Source organism: Nycticebus coucang, chromosome 1, assembly GCF_027406575.1.
Source record: "Nycticebus coucang isolate mNycCou1 chromosome 1, mNycCou1.pri, whole genome shotgun sequence".
Lineage (NCBI taxonomy): Eukaryota > Metazoa > Chordata > Mammalia > Primates > Lorisidae > Nycticebus > Nycticebus coucang.
Genome location: NC_069780.1, coordinates 130,296,764 through 130,322,609, shown reverse-complemented (window position 1 = coordinate 130,322,609; position 25,846 = coordinate 130,296,764). Strand labels below are relative to the sequence as shown.

The window sequence follows — 25,846 nt, the reverse complement described above, 5'->3', positions numbered from 1 at the left end:
CATTTAGTGAGACACAGTGAAGCTTGCCCAACTGTCTCAGAAGCATCCACCACCCACTTCTATCAGGGAAGCTGCTGTAATAAAAATTCTGCTCTCTTAATAAAGGGGGGAAGTACTAAGAAAGAAGAAAATTGTGTTTTGAGTAATTGAGGACCCGAGAAGTATCTCCCAGAGTGCCAGCTTGAAGAATCACTTCCCGCCCCAGATGCCTCCAAAGTCTCTTAGCAAAAAGCAAGGCTTGCTCAGCGCTGCCTGGCCTTTCTTTGCTTCTCTTTTTCCACCCTTGGGGTAACTCTAGCCTCCTCCTGCCACCATAGTTAGGACCCAAGCAGGAAGTCTGCTTCTAACAACCATCAGAAGAGAGCTCTGAGATTTGTCAGAAGGGGAACCTTGGCCAGAGGGCAGCTCTAGAACCAGATATCAGCACAGAACAAAGGCCTGGGACTGCGGAGAGGCCCATCTGCAACACAGACCCTGCCGGGTCTCCTCAAGGAATGGAGGCTATGGGGCGGCCATGAGGCTATCAGCTGAGGAGAACAGAAGCTACCACAAGGAGAGCGGTGGGGTGACTGATGCCCCGGACCAAGAAGGAAAGGGGGTGGACAAGACAGCCGTCGGGGAGAGAGTGAGAAACTGTCAAACGCGGCCACAAGGCAGATTTACAAGTCCCAGGTAGAGAACAAACCATGAACACACTTCAGATGCTTTCAGGGGATCTCCGCGTGAGAATGCTGTGAGACTGCAGGGAGGTTTCGGTCTAGCTCCAGTTACTCACTGCACAGAAATCCAGTTATTGAGACAATCGCCAAGGAAGAAAGGAGTTTTTAATATGACAGACAACTTTCAGGGAGAACAGGAGAAGCTGCTGCCAATTGTTTCCCGATTACTGGCTTGTAAAGGAGGGACCAAGTGCTTCGGGCAGGTCACTGAGTATCTCCCAAGGAGCTGTATGCACTGGGGGCCAGGCTCTGAGGGATGGTGAATCTTGGTGCCTAGAAGTCTGCAATGGGGCCCTCAGAATCTCAGCCCCTTTGTCTTGTAGAAAATCCATCATAGGTTTGGTGGTTTAAGCCTACAATCCCAGAACTATGGGAGGCCCAGGCAGGAAGATCACTTGAGGCCAGGAGTTCAAGGTCCCTCCTTTCTGGGAAACAACTTAAGGGTCAAGGCATTAGTTAAAGAAGAGAAAGGATTATAAAAAACATACAGGGGTTCATGGTGCCACTGACAAGCGTCATAGTATTCCTTCTAGGAATATGGTTATTCCAGAGATGAAGGAGAGGAACATGGCATTAGTGTAAAAACCACAAAGAAGATGCTCCTCAGTCTGTGAGGGCACCTGGCATTTAAAAAATGTTTTTATTTAGGTATTGCTGCATTTTGAACTGAGTCCTTTCCCCCCAAATGGCAATATGGTGCCATTTTATAAACTCAGTAACTGGTAAACAAAAATGGTAACCTGGAAATAGACACAGTAGTTAAAAAAGTTTTTCTTCCCTTGCACCTCCACAGACCTGACCCATGAGTGCTGCCGAGAGAAGAACATGGGAGTAGTTAATGTTTACACCGGGCCTTAGGAACACGGTTCCCAGCAGCCGTTAGGGAGGAGACTCAGGTGAACAGAAAGGCCTCAGAAACTTCCTCTTTAAAGTGACCACGGGGATAGTCCAGCTACATGACCCACAGAGACTAGAAGGGGATCCTCCCTTTCAGGGTGGGACACTAATCCTAGAACTTCCGGGAGGGCCCAGGCAGGGACAGGGGCACCACCAGCAGCAGCCTTCACCTCCATTAAAACAAACACTCCTGGCACGTCGCAAAATAGCCAGCCTTAATTGGGTTTGCTGGCAAAGCTATCAGCAGGGTGACGCACTTCTAATTACCCACTAAAGGATGTTATCAGTGAGTGGGCTGAGCCTATGATGGAAGACAGCTCATAACCCTACACACCCAGAGCCTGATTTGGGATTCACACAGGGAGGGACCAAGGTAACGCTAGTGGCTGCTCACTTGTTTTCTTTTTAAGCCTCCCATGGTCTCACTGAGGTCTCTCTGTTTCTAACTAGTATCACTAAGTGGTAATGGAATTTTAAAAGTTTTTTTTTTTTTTAATAATTTAAAGGAAAGGGCCAAAGTCTAGTGTAGGCTAAGTTCCTGTTTCTAAGAAGAGCATTGCTAGAATTTTCAAACTCACCATTTTTTGCTCACATGGATGCTGGCTTGTTACAACTAAAGGCACAATCTGCAGCCCAAGGTCCAAGTGGCCCTGCCCTGTATGTCCACACCCGTTGTCTCCTGAAAGCCAGTGGGCCGAGCAAATGGACAGGGTAGATGTTCACAAATAAGACTCTTCATAATGTTATCTAGGTATTGAAAATATCCCCTCTCTAGGGCCTTCTTTCTCTCAGAGGTTTAAAATACATGAAATAGTGTGTGATCAGGAATACATGCATATACACACAAGTTTTTTTTAAAGATCTGAAAAATTTAGCAAGCAGAATTGTAAGCTGCATCCTCACCCAGTTCACTAAGCACCGTACATCTCAATCACTTCATAAGCAGAGATCAGCTACCAAGCATTTTCCAACTTTCCCTAATGAGAATCCCAAATTCAAAACTGTGAACAGGTTTAAACTTTCTTCACTTATTAACTAGAGGAATTCTCCCAGATACTTGGGATTCAAATTATGCTTTGAAATTATATAGGGTTAAGTACAGCCTCCAAAAGGATGCACACAGCTCGAAGAAAAGCGAGTTCAACATAGAGCTGCCATGGCATCAGGTACTTACAGATACAGAGCGACCCTTAAACCCTGGTGACAGCTGTGCCCTGCACTGCTGAGCTGGCCTAGTGACTCGGGAATGCACCAACTGGGAAGAGGTGGCAGATAAACTTTCCTCATTGAAGCCTAGATGAAGTCACTGTAGGCTCAAAGCTCAAGACAGCCACATAAAGTCCCCCCCCCTTTTTTTTTTTTGTACTTGTTCATATGATCCAGTATCCTTTTTCTTGCGATGGGGACTTATTACCACAGCTTTTAATGACAGTGAGGCATAGTAAGCTGGAATACAGTTTAACTGGATGTCTCAGAAGACACTGAGATACTGTATGTGTTTTAAGACCAGACCACTTAAAGACACAGTGCTAGAAAGGCATGGGCAGAAATGGCTTTAGGTTCATTTCTATAGCAAGAGATACTGCCCAACTCCTGTCCCCCCAGATTCTCCCGGGTAAGGGCTGCTACACAGGCAGGCAGAGGAGGCCTGTCCCTGTTACGTGCCTAGTGCTGTGGGCTCCAGGGCTCCAGTGGGCTCCTGCCACCTTGCTCCCCAGCAAAAGCCAGGCTGGAGTAGATAACTCATGGAAAATCCACACGGCCCTCAATAAGACAAAGATGCTAGGCCAAGAGCCCACAAAAATCAATGGAGGAAAAAAACAGGCTGGGTTTTGCTTAGGTCCTAAAAAGGAACACATGCCTGGGGTAGTTAGAACCAACTTCAATACAGCAAACTGTTTCCCACAGCCCTGATCACCACTGCCCTCCAGAGAAGATAGCCACGTAAGGTAGAGATGCTCCTTTGCTCTGCACGCCAAATGCCAAGCTCTCCCACAAGTTGGGTGGCTGACAATTCCGGGTTCCAGCCTAAAGGCAGCCAGACCACGTTTTAGGGGAGGATCTGTCTGGCTTACAGAAAGGTGCATGGATAAAACCCCTGCCTGCTCCACCCCTCCAGAACAACGAGCTCATCCCGAAAGGCAGCATCTAGGAGCGATTCCATCCATCTGCAGGCAGACTGTCTTGATTCTAATCCTGATGCCACCAGCTCCTAGGTGGTCACTGCTAGTACACTTGTGCCGTTTCCCTCAGTTCCTGTGTCTGTAAAATTCGGTAATAGAGCATAAGGATGTTGTGACAATCAACTAAGTTAATAAGTGACAAGCTTAGACGAGTGCTTTGCTTTTGGCAGTGGCCTAAGTGTGTGGGGGCCTTTCCTTCCCAGAACAGGATCCAGCCTCCCTGTCCCTCAATCTGGTACAAAACAACCATTTCTCAGGCATTTCTCGTGCCACTTAGCTCTTCCAAGTTCTAGGGCACGTGAGTAATCAGCCTCTAGTTTCTCCCATGTAAAAGGAGTTGTATGGCAGGAGGACGCAACATAGAGCCCGGCTCTGTCATTAAGCAGCTCTGCATCACAGGGCAGTGAACGCGCCTCTGTCCCCAGACACAAATGGCCCCAGGAGGCTGATCACATCCATCCAGGGGCACATTATTTCTGGTAGGTACTTTTATTAATGATTTAATAAAACGTCTTGTTTTATAATCAACCAAATGATTCAAATGATGTTTAAAAGTCCAACACTCCAACCCACTAGCAGAGTGAGGAAGATGCCAGGTGAATATTAAAGTGCAAAAAAAAAAAAAATTTAAAGTGATTTTCATTATATGTAGCATCATCCGTGAGATCATGGTAAATTAAAATTTAAAAAAAATTTTTGGCTGCCATGCTGTCAAAGGCAATATTTTACAAGGTTCAAAGAAACTGATCTGATTGCAATGATAATAACAGATAGCAAAGGCCAGGGGTGAGAGGTTCTGGTAAGACGAGTTACTTGGTAGTCAGCTACCCACATCCTAAGTGAACAAGTGGACTGCAGGCTTGGACTTTGAAAATAAAGCTATGTCAACAAAAAGAACGACACCCATAAACACGTACAGCCTCTCTCCTCCTAATTTCCTGCCCTTTAGCAGAGGTGGGCATTCAGAAGCGCAAATTAGGCCTTTGTGATAAGGGGAGGAATAAAAATGCAGACCCTCTAAGGCTGGCTGTGCAGAGACGGGTAATAACCTGATAAATGACGGCAGTGCTTATCCTGATGGCATGCCCCACTCTCACCGAGAGAAACCAAGAGCCCAGACTCTTCACAAAGGCAATAGATTTCTGGGGTGACAGGTGAAGCTGCATCAATTTCTGCAAAAACAGCTCTTATAATTCTTTCCAGGATAAATCTCATCTTTCTGGAAAATAGTGCTCATTAAATATCTGCTAAAACTAAAGCCCTTAAAAAAGGAGTCTCTCATATTGCTGGCTTCCCGAACCAGAGAACTTATGTAAATATGCATTGTTGACCCTTGTCGGTCATTGTTATGTATGAACAGCCATGCTATATTCAACCAAGCACTAAAGGTCTAAAGAGGCAAGGCAGGCACCTCCTCCCGTCTTATTCATGATCTGACAGGGAAGTAGAGGTAAGGGCAATGGGGCAGAGCAGGGGGCAGGGGAGGAGACACAAAGTTACTTTTACTGACCTCCAGGAACTGTCCTTCAAGCTGGAACTAGGATGGACACTGACTTAATAAAGACCTGAGCTACTGAGGACCATGACTCAGTTACTTACAATTCAGAATGCCAGGGCAAGTGGGATGGGACTGAGGCTGAGAATCTTTAGAAAACTACAACAGGTTTATCAGGGGTATATTATCTGGGAAGTAAACACATGGTTAATTCAAATGGAAGGGTTTCTCTGGGGTGGTGGTGGGGGAGTTGGGAGCTTTTCTGCTTCTGTTGGAAAGCCCTAGATGGTTGCATAAAAACACTTCTTAGTAGAAGCCAAAAGAGCTGGACCATACCGACACTACTTATGTTCTGAACAAGACAAAAGTGGCTGATACCCTAGTTGGAGTGTATGAGGAAAAACAGAGGCCGAAAGGGTAAATGATATTTAATCCAGGCATATCTGCTACCTATTTAGCATGACGAATTTTAAACAGAGGTTAATTAAATTTGACCTTCTGTTCTCATTGCCCCTCTTACCCATTCAAATTCACTTTTTTAACTTAGGATGTTTTGCAAACTTTCTATAATAGTTTCCAAGGAATGAGGATGGCCATTAAGATTTGGGAACTACCAGTAAGGAAAGCAAGGGATATGAAGGCGTTCCCACAGGAGAGGATGTGGAGTAAGCGGAGCACCAGGGTACACCTGGGGGTGTTGTCTGCCCAACAGGGGAAGGGCAGTCCCCGGGAAAGAATGAGGGGACACTGGGTGCTGGAAGGTGAGAGCAGAGACCTATAAGACACGGCAATGGCCAGCAGAGGCCAGCGGCTGTCCCTGATATGTCCTAACATAAATTTTACCCTAACAGTGATTTTTCAACCGGTGTGCTGTGAAAATTTTTAAAGATCATTAATTAAATTATTTTCAAAGGAAGTTCAAAGCACAGTAAATATATTCTTTTTTTACTCTTTTTTAAAATAGAGTATTTTAAAATACTCAACCTAATCATTTTAAATCATTTTAATCACTTTTTAAAAATTGAGTATTTTAAAATACTTGACCTAATCATTACTTAAACATAATTTAAGTTGTGCCGCGGAACTTAAACTATAGGTTCAAGCATGCCGTGAGATAAAAGGGTTGAAATACACTGCCCTAAAAGAGGTCCTGAGCTTGACAAGCAGGAACTAAAATCGAGTCTCTTGTGGCCTGAGATAAACTTCAAATTTTGTGTGTCATATTTTCGATAGCTCCTCCATTTTCCAAACTTAAGCATTTAATTAAAAGAAAAAAAGTCCCAAGGAAGGACTTTATCTGAGGAGTCTTTACAATAAACAGGCAGTTAGCAAGAGGCGGAGATAAGGAAGAATGTTAACAATACAATGGTGTGGGGCTGCAGGGGGCTGGGCAGGGGGCTGGGCAGGGGGCTGGGAAGGAAGCGAGCTGGACAATGCACAGATGTCTGTGTTTTCGCTGCCAGGAGTTCAGACAAACAGGAAGACCTTAAACTTACTTCTCCAACTGGGAACTCTCGGTTTTGCCTGATTAGCAGAGGGGCCGAGCACATGACTGGAACACAAAAACAGAAGGTTGTGATTAAGGCTGCGAGAATCGCTGCACACAGAACCTTCATCCAGCCTTGCTCTCAGGAAATCCCAAGCCCAGGTCGCGCAGTCCACGGCCTCACCACCGCCCCCCTGGGCCACTCGCTGGGGTTTTCACTCACTCAGGAGACCCAAACAAGGCCAAGACACTACAGTTCACAACGTTAAAATTCGCTGCTGACATCTAGCAGAAAATTTATATTATACAGCCCCTAAGTGGGAAACAAAAAAAATATCTGGCGTAATTATCCGAATGACGGGCTGTGTTCCAATAACCATATCACAATGGTTAGAAATCCTTTGAAATTCAAAAGTCAGGAATCTCATGAAATGTTCCCCCCTTGCAAAGTTATGTATTTTTTTCTCACTATTGAGCATTTTTGAAATAATTTTTAAAACTATGCAAACTAGGAATATTGGTTGAAATAACTAAAATTTGAGATCACCGCTTGGTTAGTAGTAACTTAGCGAGTAAACATCAACTGCTCAGCTGGGTCTTCAATAGGGCTTCTTCACCTCAGCGCTCCTCATATTTGGGGCTGGATAGTTCTTTGTCGTGGAGGGTTGTCCTATAAGTTGTGGGATGTTTAGCAGCATCCCTAAGTTCTTCCCACTATTCCAGGAGGACTCTCTCCGTTATGACCAAAACAACAACAATAAAATGTCTTGAGACACTGCTAGACGACCCTAGGGGACAGTCCAGCTCCAGAAGGTACCACCTGTGGTTAATGCACAGGACCTGGGCTGAGATGTGGGTCCAGTCCTGGCTGTAGCACACTCTGGTGCGTGCCCCAATACGCCCAGTTATAAAATGAGGGTATTTCCAAGGGTTGGTATGAAGAGTCAATGAGACAATATGTGTAAACCGCTGTGCACAGAGCCTGGCACATGGTGAGCATTTAGTAAACACAGCAGCAATGAGAATAGCTGAAGAAAAATTGAGCAGGTCATTCCTTCAGTCCTGTTGTAAGAAGAAATAGCCCACGTGGCTCGCATCTGAGGGGTCAGTACAAGGGCACTCAGGGCTCATGTGTTAGAAACACAGCCACCTGTTAACACTAACCTTGAAAGGATGGAGGGGGAGTACAAATAAAGAAAAAAGAGACAAAATAAGAAAATAGATATAGACCAAGAGAGATATCCTGACACAAAGGGGAAAGTAAAAATTTGTACCTTTGAAAAACTACTTGAAGATATAAGTTAAAATAAACATACTAAATGCGGGGAGAAGATATCATGGTAAGAAGAGTTGGTGAGTAGCTAAACAGCTCACCAATGGAAGGTGAGGACAGTCTTTTTTTTTTTTTAATTTCAGATTAACATGAGGGTACAAATGATTACCTTACGTTGAATTTCCAAGGTAAAGTTCAAGTTGTAGTTGAGTCCTTCACCCGGGGGTGTGCTGTATACCCTTACCTTGTGCACATTAGGTGAAAGCTCACCAATCTCCCTCCTCCCTTAGCCTCCTACCCCCTCCACTTGAATATAATTGTGTTTTTCTCATGTGTGAGCATGTTATTGTTTATCTCTTGGTTTCATATTAGTATTGAGTCCACTGAATACATTGAACACTTGCTTTTCTATTCTTGTGTTACTTTACTAAGAAGAATGTGCTTCACCTCCATCCAGGTAAACACAAAAGATGTAAAGTCTCCATCTTTTTCAAGGTTGAATAGTATTCCATAGTATAAATATACCACAGTTTATTAACCCATTCATATGTTGATGAGCACTTGGGTTGATTCCATGTCTTGGTGATTGTGAACTGAACTGCAATAAACATTCTAGTGCAAAGAAGGACAGTCTTGATAGAGCCAGGAAGAAAAGTAATATGGCTACACATCAAAGCAGTGGGGGAAAGTAAGCACTGTAGAGACTCTCTGGCCTGGAGCCACCTATAGCTTCCTCCTGTCAAAATGCTGAGCCTGCTGAAAGGGGTGGCACCCAAGCCTCTCCGGCATCCCTACCTGGAAGGAGAGATCAGAAGCCTTAACCCTCCTTCACCAGCCTCTGCCCCTCTCCTCTCCCCAAACTCCATCCATGCTCCACACATAGGCTGGGTATGGACAGACTCACCAGAACACAAATACTGGGTGTCCCTCAGGACCCAAGCCTCCCTGGGGTTAGAAACAGCCAGTGACTTTATCTGGTAGCTAACATCTGAAATAAGCTGTTAAAAACAGTCATCTTGACTCTCTAGCTGACTCACAGAGAACGCAACACCAAATTGAATCCTATCTCCTAATTAGCCACTCAAAGATACAACCAAGTCTTTGTGAGACAAGGCCTGGCAATATTTAGTGAAATCCCCTCTCTACTGTCTTTTGTTTGACCCACGTTATACTTATATCTCAATAACATTCATTCAAACGCACCATATTGTTCTTTTCTCATTAAAGTAAATTAAATAACCCAGAAAAGTAGCAGGCTTGTGCCCAGTGTTTGAGGCCGCACACATTAACAATCAACAATGCAGCCACCATCTGTAATCTTCTGAACCCAAGTTGGGTCAACACAAAAACCCAGTGGTTTTTACCCTGAAACGCTATTATGCTGCTGTCAGCTGAGTGCACTCTATGAGCCAAATGAGGAAAACAAGACAGCCCTTCGTTCACTCCTGAAGGCAGGCCCCACAACACCCTGCATTTAGCCCCGGCATCAAATCACAGTCATCACAGTGGCATCTACTTGCCAGGGTAATTTTCAGAAGATAAAAACTTCCACGGCTCAGCTTAGAAAAGTAAAATGTTTGACATAAATGAAGTACCCAACAGGTAGTAGAGGTGAGAAATTTAAAAAACAAGCAACAAACAGAGAGCTGACTTAAAATACCCTAAACCCCAGAAGGTTGAATGTTAAATTCACTTTGTCAGAATTAATTTGGGAAACATTTAGTTCTGCTAGAAGGAGAGCTCCATTTCCCCAGCCAATATTTTGTCAAGTCTCCATTTCCATTATTTGTTCATGTCAGTGTTCAGTCTGAGTAATAACTAAGTGTTCCTCTCCCACCTTGGCTGGGAGGATTAACGTGGGGCCAAACACCTTGGAGACAGAAAAACAAACGGACTCAGTTACTATGTTTTTAAGCAAGGTCTGTCTGGAAATCAGGAAGCAAGACTCTGAAGAGCAAGTTCTGGAGAAGCTCTGGATGCTGGTGAGATTCTTTTTCCAAAAGTTCAAATGAGAAGTCACCAAGAGCCTAGAAGGAAAGAAGGGAAATGAAGGGGAAACCGACTTTCCGACTGCCTCCCTGGAGGCACAGTTCACTCCCAGCGCTTGAGACAATTTTTAATTCAAAAGGATCAGAAATACGAACCTGCCTCCTTCTCATTATTTTACCTGATCTTTTCTTATTTGCAAATTTTGTACACAAAGTCCTCTGCTAGGAATAGGTGTAGAAGGCCAATGGCATTGCACTTTTAGTGGAGTCAAAGAATGAAGGTTTTAGATTTTACTTCATTCACACTGAAGAGAAAGGAAAAAAGACTGTGACGTTTTCTTTTAGTATGACAACAGTTTCTAGACCCATCAAAAAAGAGAGACTGTACATCATTATTCAACTGGGAAAACCAGCTCCTCCGCTTGGTCCCCCCACCCCGCCAAGCATTATTTATTCTGATACTCCGTGTTTACCAAACTGTCTGGACAAGAATATGAAGACGCAGAACTTCTAGTTCTGAATCTTGAAGGGTATAAGTAACCAACGGGTGCTGAGCAGATGAAAAGCAACATCCAATGCTCATCAATCTCCCTGCACTCTTCATTTCTCTTGCTTCTCAGTTCTGATAACCCTCTTTTATTTTCTGAACCTGACAGCTGCCAGGAATTTTTGCTCTCTGAACCATCACCATCTGTCTAAAATTAGATCTCACTTTGGGAGGTAACTGTGTTCTCAGCATCAGAAAATTAGTAATGAGGTTTTAAAACAATGCATTTCATGTGGCCATTTAGTCACAGAACTGTACCTGCTATCAGCTTCTGAGTTAAAGTACACCTTACAAAATAGATTCCATTGTCCTAACTCAACCCTGTTTGTACACTCCCTGTTTTATGTTCTCACACTGCCTTTACGATATTCACGTTAACTCACCCCGTGTTTGTGTGTTGGTTGTATAATGTGTTTATGCAGCAATAATCAAGAACGATGGTGCCATTTATAGGCCCAAAGCAGCAGGCGCAGTGATAAATATTGTCAACGAGTGTGAACCTGAAAGAGCCAGTCCTTGAAGATGGATCCCAGATGGCTATCTGCGCCTAAATTGACAATAAAGCCAAGCAGCCATTTGCTGACTAGAGGGCACACACATACTCTGAATTCCCTGAAAACCCCACACCTCTGTTTAACTTTGGGATTTTCAGAGCTCACCTGAGCCAACCAATCAGATAGAACTCATCTGACCCAAGCCATTAGGGCTCAGCTCCATCAACCAATCAGAACTAAACTGCACTGACCAATCAGAACTAAGCGAGTTTCAATCTTTCATTTCAATAAACAGACCTAACCAGGAACCTCAGTGGGAAATTTTGTTATAAAATCTGAACCTGGCTCAGCGCCTGTAGCTCAAGCGGCTAAGGCGCCAACCACATAAACCAGAGCTGGCGGGTTTGAATCCGGCCCTGGCCTGCCAACAATGACAACTACAAACAAAAAATAGCAAGGGATTGTTGTGGGCACCTGTAGTCCCAGCTACCTGGGAGGCTGAGACAAGAGAATTGCCTAAAGCCCAGGAGTTGGAGGTTGCTGTGAGCTATGACGCCACAGCACTCTACCTGGGGCAATAGTTTGAGGCTCTGTCTAAATAAATAAATAAAATAAAATAAAATATGAACCTCTCTTTATTTTCTGTAATGTGCCTTCATTTTATACCCAAAGCTGTCTGCATCTCGACAGTTTATAAACTGTTTACTAAAGTCTTTCCTCCAAATTCCTTTTTCAGAGAATTTGTTCAGTGTGCCCTTGTTAAATGCATTGCTGCTTAACTCCCTTACAGCGTTCATGCTGGTGCTATTGTGTTTCACAAATGGGGAAGCTGAGGCACTGGCCATAATACCTGAGATACAGCTTCCATATTTTAAATATGCTAATCAATACCAATAACCAGGATACTTCTATTTTAACCAGCCCAATGCTAACAAATGAAAACAATTTACTTTTCAAAAACTCATTCTTCAGCTGGAACCGAACCAACCACATGTGAAGTGGCAGAGCACTGTCGAAGAAAAGCACATATGCACTTTAAAAGTTTGCCTGTACCAACACCTAATTCTGCAGCAGGTGGCTTCCTAAGAACTGAAAAGGACTTTAACTGGTTACCTCATTTTACTCAAAGGCTGAAAAGAAGAGGCAAAACCCAACACTTTTCTCTAAAGCATGAAGCCACAAGCTGCCCTCTGAAGTGTTTTGCAGCCTGGTAGGCAATAGGAGTTGGTGTGGGATGGAGCCAGGCCACACAGCAAGGCTGGCATGTAGCTGGATAAGAAAGTGTTCACAGAAAGCATTTCGTGAGGAGACAGATGAAAGAATTTATGAAATAAATCACCAAATTTTTGCAATACTATAGAGTCTCGAGGAGGGAAATCATCTGACAGACTGAATCATAAATTTGTGCAATGCAAGAATTTATAAAGCACCCAAGTATGAATCATACCCACAAAATGTTTTTGAACATCTCTGCAAAAATCAGGCTCACCGAATATAGCAACTCTTCCAAAAACACGTATCTTTTCATTTTGGGTATTAACTCATTTACGGTTGTCTTTTTATCTCAGGTATCAACTCACTGCAAATTTTGCAAAAAACAGAAAAACAAAAGAAACTTACAAAAATCTACCAGAAGATCAAATTTCTGGAAACTAAAAGAAGAAAGGGGGGCATGGAGGGAACTAGTTCCCATCTCAGTATACTGTGCAAATGCCATTTTGTCCAAATCCCAAGTTAAACCATAAAACCCAGTAGGCACATTATTTTTAGTACAATTACTCAAGGGCACTCCAATTCATTGTTAAATACCACCAGTAGAACTTGCCCAAAATCACAAATAATTTTAGAAAAAGTAACTTAAAAATAATTTGGAATTAAAAAAAAAAATGAACTTCACTGAAATGCCAGATGATTGTTAAAAGTCACAAAAATAATCTAAACCATAGCTCTAATAATCGAATTATAGCACTAGGATCTAAAAACAGCAAACTAACTATTTTTGGTTTCACATACACATGGCCTTAGTCTATTGTTTCTCTAAAACTTGTAGAAGCATAAGCACTAAGCAGGTCCACATGAAGTCAACCTAAATCATAAACAATCATTCCAAAAGATTTGTCTACACATAGACCAGGGAGCTAGGAGTCTCCCTTAAACATGAGGTATTCATTTATTCCCTTCCCCAAACCTCCCGCCATCATGTCGTAGTCATTTGCCCTGTGTTCTACTGATAAGATCTTCTGAGTCAGTGGTTCTTCTTAGATGTTCCACACCCCATGGTTGTTGACTCTGATCTATTGGGTTAGACTTCATTAATCTCTTTTATAACACGGACCCCACACAAACCATAAGATTCTGATCAAACTATCTCATCCTTGATCACTCAGTCCCAAAGCCCCTGCCCTGCCAACAGTGTCCCCTCAAGCACAAGTTTACACATTTCACAACCAGCAATGGCCAAGGATTTGGGTAAGCAAAGGGCAACATTTTCTTGGCAGAAATTGCCAAGTTCCTACCCAATATCCACTCTTGCCTCCTTTGCTAATGGAACCTTTGGACCCAACTGGCATATGGCAGGACTCACCTGGGGCATAGCATTTAAGGGTACACAAAAATAGATTAATAATATTAAATAATATTTCAATAGGCAATAGTCTTAAGAATCAAAATTAATTTAAAAATACACAATGAATAAAATATCAAAATTTTAGATACAGAGAATATTATCATTACCAATTTTTCCTTTTGTCTCAAGCTCCAGTACAGCACTATTATACAGGTATTACATTAAAACATAAACTACCTCGATTATGTGTTTTTTTGGTGCCCCCTTAAATTTTACACCAAAGGTAAGTGTCTTACTTGCTTCACCTTAATCCTGGCCCTGACTGAAACCCTACCTTAGGGAGAAAGTAATGGGCCCAGCTAAAAAGCCCACATTTTCCAACTTCCTTTGCAAATGGGGTGGCCAATGAGATTTGAATACAAGAGACAGGCTTTGACACTGGCCTTTCTCCAGGTGGGGAATGTGACTATAAATGCTCTGTGGCCATCTCATGACCTTGGGAGACTTAGAGAATTGAAGTTCTGTGCTAATAATGGTGGAGCAAAAACAGGGAAGGGGCCTGGGTCCCCGATGACATTGTGAAGGTAACATCATGATCCACTTATCTCAGGATTTCTTGTTAACTAAAAACAATAAAACTCGTAATTCATTTAAAGCACTGTAACTGGATCTCAGGTAATAACTGATAAAAGCAGTTCTTAAGTAATAATATTCTAAGGAAGCTAAACACAATAATAAAACCATCACATTCATTTAAACAGAGCTATCCCAGAGAGAAACCACCAAGATCTCAGATGCTTCTCTTTCCATCTTATTAACCAAAACACTAATGTTTTCACTCTAACAACTCCAGGGTAATTTTATTGTTATGATGTCAATTGCATCGGCCTTTCAAGTAATGACCAGTGGCAAAAATCTGGGCAGGGAAGAGAAATATTTCCCCCAGTGGTGAGCAAGGCTGGCAGCATCGTGCCCGCTACATGTGACCAAGTGGCCATGTGTCCTGTGCAGGCTGGGCCGGGACCAACTGACGGACTGCAGGGACTCCTCTCCTGCTCGCCCTACTGAATCCTCAGACAGCCTTCCTAATGGAGTTGAGCGGACTGAATCTCTCTGCCTTGACTGCAGCAAAAACTAACTCCCTTGCTCTAGGTAAGTGCCATCATCTTTTCAAAATCCAGGATTCTAGAGACATTTTTCTCACTCCTGATATTGCTACCCACAAAAGAGTAACATCCCTATGTTAAGATATATGGGGGAGCACTGAACATTGAGCCTTAAGTGTAGCATATTTTTAAACAAATGAAGCTTTGTTGTTAGGTACTAGTAATTCAAACCATATGAACAAAATGTTGCCTGGTGAAATTCCTTCAAAGATTCGTGACAAATACATATAAGAATAAACGGTAATGAGACAATAAGAAGAATTAGTTTGTCAATGTATCTTTCCCATGGAGGGAAGAAGGGTTGGTTTGGGGAGGATGCTGTGGAAAAGATAAGTAAAAGTACAGCATTTTAATATCTTTGAACAAAGAAAATGGAGGAAAGGCCTTCTGTGATGAGATGTCAGTGCTTGAACTAATGGCTCATATTCCAAGGTCAGAGCCCCCTTTTCAGAAGAAAAGAAAGCATTATTTACATTTCTCCCGGCTTATATAGGTTAAGTCATAAGCCGTGTGCCAAAACCCTAATCTGTAGGATCAGCTCTGAAAAGAGGAAAAGAACTCTGCCAAGCATTTATCAACACCTAAAATTGTTTCTTTTCATTCCCAGAACTAAAACTGTTTCATTAAATTTTTTAAACTTGAGGTCCACCACTCCCCTCCAAACCTGCTGTCCCTGCCTCAGATTTTAGGCAGATACTCTAAGAAGCAAAGAAAAACGATGCCAGAAGGGCTATTACTGCAACACAGTGAAGGCCCCAAGCCTAGATGGAGATACCAATGCTCTGGCTGCGAGCCCCACGCAGCCTTCCTGGACATGGAGTCCACGGGAAGCCCGAGGAGGGAGAAGCCAGCAGCCGTGGCCAAGCCCACCACGTGCTGCTGGAGGCTGGGAGAGAGGAGGGACGAGACGACAAGAGCAGCTGGACTCCAGCCCAGAGGGCACAAGGGGGCTCTCAGGGGCTGAGAGACCTGGCTTCCCTCCTGCAGGGAGAGCAGAGGGGCTCTCGGGCAGAATGGACAGGAGAGATGTGCTTCCCAGAGCCAGCAGGGCTCCTGGGGTTCATGGGGGTGAAGCAAGAGCGAGGCTGGGAGTCAGGAAACCTGCTCTCCTTCCAGCTGCATGCCCGCGGGTAGAGCACTTTCCTTTCTGGGGCCTCAGCTGGCTCCCCCCGCCTGTGGTTCTGTGGCTCCAGGGTTCCACATCCTCATGCCTCAGCCCTCCTTAGTGCTGACTCATTAGTTGAGTTTCTTCTCCTAACCATCCTTCTGACTCAAAATAAAATAGGAACAGAAAGCTGGAACCCCAGATGTGAGGTCAATCATCCCTTCTTCCCATGGCACTGAGCTGGCTTCAGGTCCTCGGCAGAAGTGATGCCCTCAGCTTTGCTTTCCAGGCTGGCACGGAGGGCCACGGCCCCCTCTGCCCACGTGAGCTGTGTCTGTGAGGTGATCCCATCCACACAGACAGGGCAGTAAATAACAGCAAGCACCTGAGTCCCAGCAACTCTGCTGTCCCCACTCCACTCCGGCCAGACTGTCCACCGCTGCCAACCCGTGCAGGGGGAAGCAGAAGCTGGGACAAGGCCCAGGGAGGCACACTGCCAGAATCACACCACCACCTCGACTTAAGCTTTGCAAATCTTAGAATATTATTGTTTGCCCTCTACTGTAAGTCCATGGCAAAAACTTAAAAGCTTTAATGGTATTTTGTTATAAGTTGAACAAGTTTGCTGGAACATGGGTAAAAACTAACAACTTCTTAGGACAAAAAGGGAAGAAAGCCTATTTTTTGTGTCCCAGGACTTCTCCCATTACATCTGAGTTCTCACAAAAGAAAATGAGGCTTCATCTGACCTGTAGGATACACCACAGGGTCAGATAAAGAGGAGAGGTGCTGTCAGCGACGGCGCCTCACCAAGAGACCACAGAGATGGTGGGGACCCCCGCAGGGGCAGCCTGGCCTCCTGCCCACCTCTCACCCTGAGCAAGTCACACATATCACCCTCAGAAGCCCCCTCTGCTGTTCTCTGCTGCAGAGACGCCTCCCTTCCCATCTCACTGTCTGCTGGTCCTACAGGGAACATGGGATGTCCACGGTGGCCAGCCTGAAGGGTGAAGTAAAGAGGTTCAGGGACAACCTGTGACAACACTCCACTCTAAAGCCACACAAAGTCAGCACGGAGAGAGGGCCCCACCCGTCAGCCCAGTGCTGGGCAGCTGAGGGTTTGTGTGGGTAAGGAGCTGCAGAAACAAGTATGTGGGTCGCCTCCGTGCAACAGAGAAGCCCCTGCTGCAGAATCCGCTCATGGAGGCCCTGCTCCGCCCACTCCCTCACAAGCCCCGCTCTGCTGCGCAGCCAAGCACGTGGCCGGGGATGCCTCTGGAACCCCCACATGCCAGCCTCGGACGTATGGTGGCTGCTGGCCTCTGTCACTGCAGTGCCTCACACCTTAGGGGCAGACCTGACCGCAGCACTTGCGCAAGAGAGTGGGTGCTAGACACCGACCCTCACTGGTAGCAATCTCTGCAGCACAACCCAGATCACCAGCTGGAGCCTTTCTGTCTTGAGTTCTAAAAATCAGGCTATTCACATCCATGGGGGAATGTGGGAGTCCCCCCTTAGGGACGTGGGAGTCACACGGGTAAGTGGGAGACCATGAAAAGGTAGCTCTGGAATCCTTCCGTGAAGGGCTCCCAGGCACAGCTTCCACACCAAGCCTCACTCAAGTTTCTGCAGAGCCCATGCCAAGAACAGAACAATGCAACAGACTCTGGAGACAGCCCCAGCGACCAAATGTGATCACATGGAGAGTGGGGTAATCAGAAACAGCATGTGGGACCAACTCACTTGGGAGGTGGAAAGAAGGATGAGATTTTTCAAGTACAACTTGGTCATGGCACTGTGGACAGCTGTTGCCTCTACTGTCCAGATACAACTAGGCAGCCAGATACTCAGCAAGAAGATCCATCCAGAAAAAGCCTTCCAAGGAGCCAGAGGAACGTTCCTTACTCCATGCCTCTGGAAAGAATCTCAAGAGCTGACAGAATCAACACAAAATTTGGGTTTTAGCTCTCTCAACAAATTTGGCCTTGCCTGATTTGTTCTCCACAAGAAAGACTACAGAACCCAGTAAGAACCCTGGCCTCTCAGGGAACGATTTCATTCTTCTCCTAAGGCAAAACTACCTACATCCTCACAAAGGTTTTTAAATGATTGAAATGATTTTTCATCTCATAGCTTCAATGTCTGGGCTATTCTTTTGCCCTTATAATTTTGGTAAAGTGTGCTTCATTATTGTGGAAGAGTCTCAGTTACACATCAACTAGCCCAGGGCTGTGTTTGACTGAATCAGTCGTTACATCCACAATGTTCAGACTCCGCCCAACCATATGCATTTTTGCCAATAAAATTATAACATACAACATATGTAATCTTGTCATGATATTAAAGTGTCACCACCATGCAATGAAAACATCATCAGTATGACAATATGACAAGAAACAGCTGTCAAATACTTGCCCTTTTTTTTTTTTTTTTTTTTTTAACTTAGGCCAAATTCACTAAAACTTGAGTGGGGTAACTCCCCTGCCTGTTTGCTTTCACTCTTCCTCAAAGCCGTGAGGATCAGGGATGTACTGTGACCCCTTGTAACTCCAAGTGTGCTCCCTGGACCAGCAGCACTGATGCTGCCTGGGAGCTTATGGGAACCGCAGAAGCTCGGACCCCAGCCCAGACCCACCGAATCAGAATCGTATTTCACATTCACAGGCAGGCTAAAGCGGAAGCAGCGAGGCACCAAGATTTTCTCCCACTCATCCTCTGCACATATACTTTGGCCCCAGATCTGAGAGCCGCCTCTGCTCCCTGGAGGCCACTGAAGCTTTTTCCTAGGGGCTTGGTTGTCATGGCAATCCTACTCTGGCTGGCATCCCACCCACCTGGCTGCACCCAGGCCTTGCTGGCCACCTCCCTTGACCTGCCAAGGCAATGTTCCTCCTGGATGGTTAGAAATGTGCAAGGCTTTTGGCCTCCCCAAAATGTTTATTCATGAGGAAAAGGATCTATTTTTAGGTGTCAACTGCCAGCCCATCCTGGCTCACCCAGGCCTTTTCCTCCCACTTGCCCAATTAGAAAAATCATATTGTTTCCTGGCATACAATTCCAAGGGCACTGGACACAGGCAGGGGACCCGGAGGAGGGATCCAAGAACAGCTCTTAGTGAATGGAAACAAGATGATTTCTGCTCAAAGCAATTTCCTCAGCACCCACCCTTTCCTCCCACCATGGACCCCACGCTGAAGGGACGCCAAGGCCACATGGAAGGAACAGAACACCAACATGTGCAAGACATATTTTTCACCCTCAAAGTATAGCAGGAAGAAGGCACAGCCAATCAGCTAACTCTCCCTTTATCCCACCCAAGTTGAAAGTTTAATATTCTAATCCCAATTTCCCAGATGATATAGAAAAGAATCCAAGTTTATCTTATATGAAGAAATATGCATAAAAAGGATATAAAATTCCAAATCTTCTTACCTAGCTCAAATTCTGACTTTTAGGGAGACCCTGGAAATGGCCCTGAATACGCCATCTACCTATTGTCCTGGCATGCTACAGCGATGGTGAATATGGGAGGCCATGCCCCTCTCTCTGCTCACAGTAGATGGCACTGCATCATCAAGGGATTTCTTGCCCTGCCCTGAGTTGAGGCTGCCTTGGCATCTTCCCAGTAAAGCCCCCTAGACCTGCAGCATCTCAGACCACATCTCTCTCTCTCTCTTTTTTTTTTTTTTTTTTGAGATAGTCTTATTATGCCACCCTCGGTAGAGTGCCATGGCATCACAGCTCACAGCAACTTCCAACTCTTAGGCTTAAGTGATTCTCTTGCCTCAGCCACCCAAGTAGCTGGGACTACAGGTGCCCGCCACAACACCTGGCTATTTTTTGGTTGCAGTTGTCATTGTTGTTTGAGCCCTGGGCCGGGCTCAAACCTGCCAGCTTCGGTGTATGTGGCCGGTGCCCTACTCACTGAGCTACGGGCACTGAGCCAGACCCCGTCTCTTGAGTCAGGACCTACATTCCAACAAGATCCCCAGGTGATTCATATGCACATGGAAGTTTAAGAAGAGCTGGTGTGAGCTGCAGTCACCCAATGTAGACCAAGAAAGTGGAATACACTCACTACTTCTGGTCTCCTGTCTTGGGGTTTCCAACCTCTGTGTACCAATTTCTACACCAGCTTCTCCAAAGACTTCAAATCAGAGGCTTATCTACAACAATGGATTCGTTAACAAAATTTAAAATTAATAGCAGACGTCCAAAAATTGGACAACAAGGTAAAAATCCAAATTTCTGGCTTTTTCTAGAGGAAGAGTGTCAGTGCACCTGGTAATACTGGGCCCACATTTCCACATGACAACAGCTGACCAGAGCTAAGTGGTGGCTGCTGTCTTAAGACAGGGCACAGATTCTGCACACGACTCCCTACTGCCTCATACCAGCCTGTCCTCTTTCCTGCTACCTGTTTGTGTGACTATACTATATACAAAGCCTGACAATTAAGTTTGTGAGCTTGCCACGGTGTGCATACATTGATAGCACTGTAAAAACAACTTGGTGAGGTTTCATAACCTTGGCATTATCAGCGTCTTACAGCTGTGTTCATGTTGATGTGTGGCAGTGTCTTGCTGAGTGGCATTCATTACTGTTGTTATGGTTTTGTGTGCCATTACGACAGTGTTGGAGGTTGAATTAAAGCAATGAACAAACATTAAATTTCTTGTTAAACCTGGCAAGAGTGGAAGGGAAATCAGGGATCTGTTAATCCAAGTTTATGGGGATAATGCCATAAAGAAAATGGCAGTGTCCAAGTGGATCGAATGTTTTTTGAAGGGAGAGACAGCATCACGGATGAAGAGGGATCGGGGGCCAATAACGAGCAGAACTGATGAAAACATTGCAAAAATTCATCATGTTCTCTACAGAAATCATTGGCTGTGAGAAAAATAGCAGACCAAGTAAACATCAATAGAAAAATAGGAAAATCTTAACTGAGCATCTTGGCATGAGAAAGGTGTGTGCAAAAATGCTCCCAAAAGAGCTCACTAATGAACAAAGAAGAGTCAAAGTTTGCCAAGTCCTTTTGGAGAGGCAAGACAGTGTTCGAGGCCCTGTTATCACTGGTGATGAAACATGGGTGTACCCCTATGACCTGAAACAAAGTGTCAAAGTGCACAATGGAGGTCAGCCAAGTCTCCACCACCAAAAATGTTCCAGTCCAAATTAAGAGTTAAAACAATGTTGCTAACCTTTTGATACCAGAGGGATTGTTCATTATGAATTTGTACCAACTAGACGAACAGTTGACCAAGTTTACTAATGGGGAGTGCTGAAGAGGCTGCACAAAAAACGACCTGAACTTTGCACCAGCAACTCTTAGCTCTTGCATCACAACAATGCACCAGTTCATACAGCACTGTCTGTAAGGGAGATTTTAGACAGTAAACAAATGACTTCTTGGAACACCCTTCCTACTCACCTGATCTGGTGCCCAATGACATTTTTATTTATCAGAAGATAAAGGACGTACTGAAAGGAAAGCATTTTGATGACATTCAGGACATCAAGGGGTAACATGACAACAACTCTGATGGCCATTCCAGAAAAAGAGTTCCAAAATTGCTTTGAAAAGTGGACCTGGCGCTGGTGTCGGTGCAGAGCTTCTCAGGGGGAGTACTTTGAAGGTGACCATCGTGATATTCAGCAGTGAGGTATGTGGCACTTTTTCTAGGTTGAGTTTGCAATCTTAATTATTATACCTCATCCTATAGACTACAGACAAGGGTGTCCAACTTTTTTTCTGCCCCACAACAGAAGAGCAAGAATTGTCTTGGGCCACACATTAAATACACAAATACTCACGAAAGCTGATTAGCAATGAAAAAGGTCTGTGCATGCTTTTCATGATATCTAACACCACCTATAAGCAAAAGGAGTCCTCACAAAATCGGCATGGGCGGGAGAGCTGCAGGCTGTACATCCCTGCTATAGACTACAGTTGTTTCCAAAATCAGTAGGACATGCCCACGACACCATCCTTCACCTGCTTATCCTTTACACTGACTCTGAAGGGAAAAGTGAGCACACCTGCACTGGCACAGATTCCCCTTCTCCAGACGATCCCCGGTGGGGAGACGAGCCGCCTCTTCATACAGTCTGCTCCTCTCTGAGGTCAGCAGGTTGCCTGAGGTCTGCAACCACACACCATAGATTCTTTTTATTGTCCAGTGGCCTGCCACCAACCACACACCAAAGAGCATAATCCTGAAGAGTATGAGGTGTTATTCTGTGACCTCCTTCTAGTTCCTAGCTCTGCGGCTCAGTGGCAGTGTAACAACCTTAGGTAAGTCCCTCCAAAATTCATGTTGGAACTTACTTCCCAAAGCAACGGTATTTAGAGGTGTGTTCTCTGGGAGGCGATTAAGCCATGAGTGCCCTCCCCTCATGAATGAGATGAGCAACCTTCTGCAAGGGCTAGAGGTTGAAGGGAATGCCCGTTTTCTTGCCCTTGGACCTCCACCGAGGAGGACACAGCAACAAGGCGCCACGTTGGAAATGGGGAGCAGCTCTCACCAGGCACCAGTGCTGGCACTGTGATCTTGGACTTCCCAGACTCCGTAACTGGAAGAAATAAATTTGTTCTACAGAAATTACTCATGCCGGGGTTTTTGGTTATAGCAGATTAAGTCAGCCCACGCCCCGGCCTGTTTCCTAACCTGTGAAATCGGGGGAGCCTTACTACTTCATGGAGTTGTGAGAAATAAAAGGTTGTAAAGTGCTTGGCACAGTGCCCGGCATATAGTATGTGTCTCATAACAGCGGTTACTGCAGCTATTAGACAGCTGGTGCTAAACAGGTATTTGTTGACTGACTGGGTTTTCTATCACCTGTGACTACCCTCCCCCGAATATGACAGCTTTCCTACTGAGGGTGGGGCAGGGGGGCACCTGTGTGGCATCTCTGGACATCTGAGGATACAGGCTGGGGTGACAGAGTCCGGAAACCACACACAGCCTGCTACGGCCACGCTTAGCATCTTCCTTACCCCACGCACAACTTCTACACAAACCAGCCAAACTTTTTGCCTTTTTTCCCCCCCAAGAATAATTATTTGCATTTGTACCTGATAATGTATATAATTTTATACAAATCCTATTCCAGAAAAGATAACTGACTTTATGCTACATAGAACAATCAACTGTTGTAGTTTACAAAATTTTTATATTTATGTTAAATTATTTCACCTGCCAGCAGTTCAGTCCATATTACTTATTATCTGCGCATTTAAATTAATACACACACTTCTGGTCATTATGCAGGGAAAAATGAAACAGTAAGCCATTTATAACTCAGTTTGCATTTATATACCAGGTTAGCCTGCCCATGATCTAGAAGAATCCTGAGAGAATTAGACAAGTTTTGTTAAAAGGTCATCAGTGCTTTGTAGTTTCCAGTGTGGAAGATTTTTATTTCTTTGGTTGAGTTTATTCCTGAGTATTTTATTCTTTTTGATACTATTGTAAATGAGGCTGTTTTTGCCTTTTTTTTTTTGTTTAAAGTTAGCATTTTTGTTTGTCTCCCTTCAAAGTTAGGAAGATATATTTTAAAATTCCATTCTGGCCCACACAAAAGCCTCCCTTCTCTGATCTCACACTGCACTTGGTTAGGACCACACAGTTGAGCATTTAATGTTCTCTCAATATTTCATGTAGGCTGTATGATTCTCCAGAAAAACTTTGAGTGGCCTCCAAAGGAGACTCGCTACAAACAGGTTTGTTAAAGTGCACACACTAAATATACATACACACACAACAAGTTCCCTTCATTTTTTTATACCAGGAAAATGCTACACAATGTACTAAACACATAGCAAGCCCACTGATATTCATCCCCTGTGTGCTAAGCAACATGTTTTATGTTAATTAAACCGTGAAATGGAACTCTTCCAGTTTTCTTTGGTAATGTTTGAACCATGCATTGTACAATAAATGGAAAGGAACAGAATTAGGTCTTTGTCTTGTTTGTTTCCTTAAAAAGGGACTGGTGATGATTTCTCTCTGGGCTGTAGCATTTTATCTCCCAGTGCTGCAAAACTGACCCAAGAAACATAAACGAGTCCTTCCAAAAATGGTATCCAAGCAAGTTCCTCCTTTCAGTTCTAAAATATCAGTCACTGATTTCAGCAGCCCACAGATCCTGGCCTCAGCAGTCCGTTTTAGGAACCACAATGACCTCACATTCATGGCTTTCAGAACACAAAGGGCCTGGCCGTCAGCGGGCACTGGGGGAGAGGAGAGCCTCCCTGTCATCCGCAGTGTCTCTGAGATGGGAGTGGTACAGGGGTCTGGGGGAATGCCTGGCACCTGTGGTTCATGGCATTTATTTAAGCATCCTTAAGCGGCTGCATCACGTTAGGATAGCTAGTTACAAATTTCACCACGTGAATTACAGCCCTGGACAACGAACAGCTCCCCCTCCAAGGGGCAGAGAATAGTCTTACTGAAACAGCTCTCTGAGGCTGACTGGGAATGATGTGCTTGTCTGAGCACCACACCGCCCTGTTGGGCAGCCCCTATCTTGTGATGAGGACAGGGAGAGTTTTCATCTGACACACTTGGCCTTTAGCGAAAGAAACCCCAACGTCTGTGACTTTCCTGTGTCCTTGGTGAGGGATCAATGATGACCTCTAGCACTGTCAAAGGGAATCACAGAAGCATTGTTTTTAGCACAGCCTGGGGTTGTCATGAGGGAAAATGGTATCAATGTTAGCTGAAGAACAAAGGAACAGAAAGATCCTTTACCCCCACTTAGAGGAAGCTCATTCCTTAATGAACTGCTTTCACTGAACATATCACCATCAAGTCGGCAGCCCCACCTCCCCACTCATCCATCACCCCAGACTCTAAATCTTGCCTTGAAAGAAGTCATCTGCCCGGTGGGGGTGCAGTGACAGTGGGGGAGGTGGAACGTTCAAGGGAGGGAGAGAAAGTATGGAGAGCATCTTTGAAGTATTCAGTGACAGCAAAACATGAGCACACTGACCAAGGCCTCTGAAGTTTCTCACCCACTCCTGAGTTACCTGGAGTGCGGCCCTGGGACGCGGAAGGAGGCTGCTGGAGCAGGTTACGGAGTTCCTATCTCACACGGAGCAGGCCTGCTTCTAGAAGCAATTTCACATTTGCTCTGGAAAACACAAAGAAAGCCCCTGGCCTGTTTCACTGTCAGGAGCCCCTGGCTGGGCCAGTCGCAAAGTCCTCAGGAAAGGAGGTAGGAATCTCTTTCATAAATTCTTGCTGGGAGGTGTGTGACCAGCCTGGCACCTGATAAATCAATGAAACAGATCCCAGCCTTCCGGTGACTGGGCATCCTGTAACACTCAAAAAGGGCAAAAACTTAAAAAAAAAAAAAATCCATAAAATACAGTGCTGCAAAGACCACACAAAAAAAGAGCTTTCAGTTCTAACCTGCACGGCAGGGAAGCGGTAATAACCAACACAGCCTCTGAGCACCCATGTACCAACTTCGGAGGAGGCCAGTCATCAACCTGTGCCCACGTAGCCCGCAGATGGCAGAAACCAAAACCACAGCAGTTAAGTTAAATTTTTTAAGAAAGCATTACTCTTTAAAAATATATATTTCTATGGTAGAAATAACATTAGAATGCTTAGAGTTTGAATTACGACAGGGACCGTTTTAAGAGGGAAGCCATTTGTAACTCTAGAATCTGTAAAGTTATAGAAATTTAATAGCTCTGTGACCTTTGGAGGCATTTTAAAAGACCATTGTCGTTTGTCCAACTGCTTCCACATCCTTCAGGGATATATTCTCTAGCATTGTGTGATGGTTCTGATTTGTCACTAGGAAAAAAAATAACCATCTCTAGCAGCCCTTGCAGTGCCCCAGGGCTCACTCTCTCCAGGAGGGTCAGTCCCCTGAGTGGCTCAGATTTCTGAATATTCAGAAATATTCAGC

General features: G+C 44.7%; 1 protein-coding gene across 9 annotated transcripts in view; it reads right to left on the bottom strand.

The window, feature by feature from the left end:
* The window catches only part of LHFPL2 (LHFPL tetraspan subfamily member 2), a 158,507-nt gene that overhangs the window by 28,315 nt on the left and 104,346 nt on the right, over nucleotides 1-25,846 (bottom strand). The window contains exon 4 of one of the 9 annotated variants that reach the window (XM_053587884.1): nucleotides 24,954-25,057. The exons of 6 other annotated variants lie outside the window; for them this stretch is intronic. The gene's annotated coding sequence lies outside the window, so the exon portion shown is untranslated. Of the gene's footprint in view, nucleotides 1-2,194; nucleotides 2,248-6,790; nucleotides 6,847-24,953; nucleotides 25,058-25,846 lie in introns of those variants that run through there. 2 more of the 9 variants (XM_053587895.1, XM_053587924.1) reach the window with 2 other exon arrangements.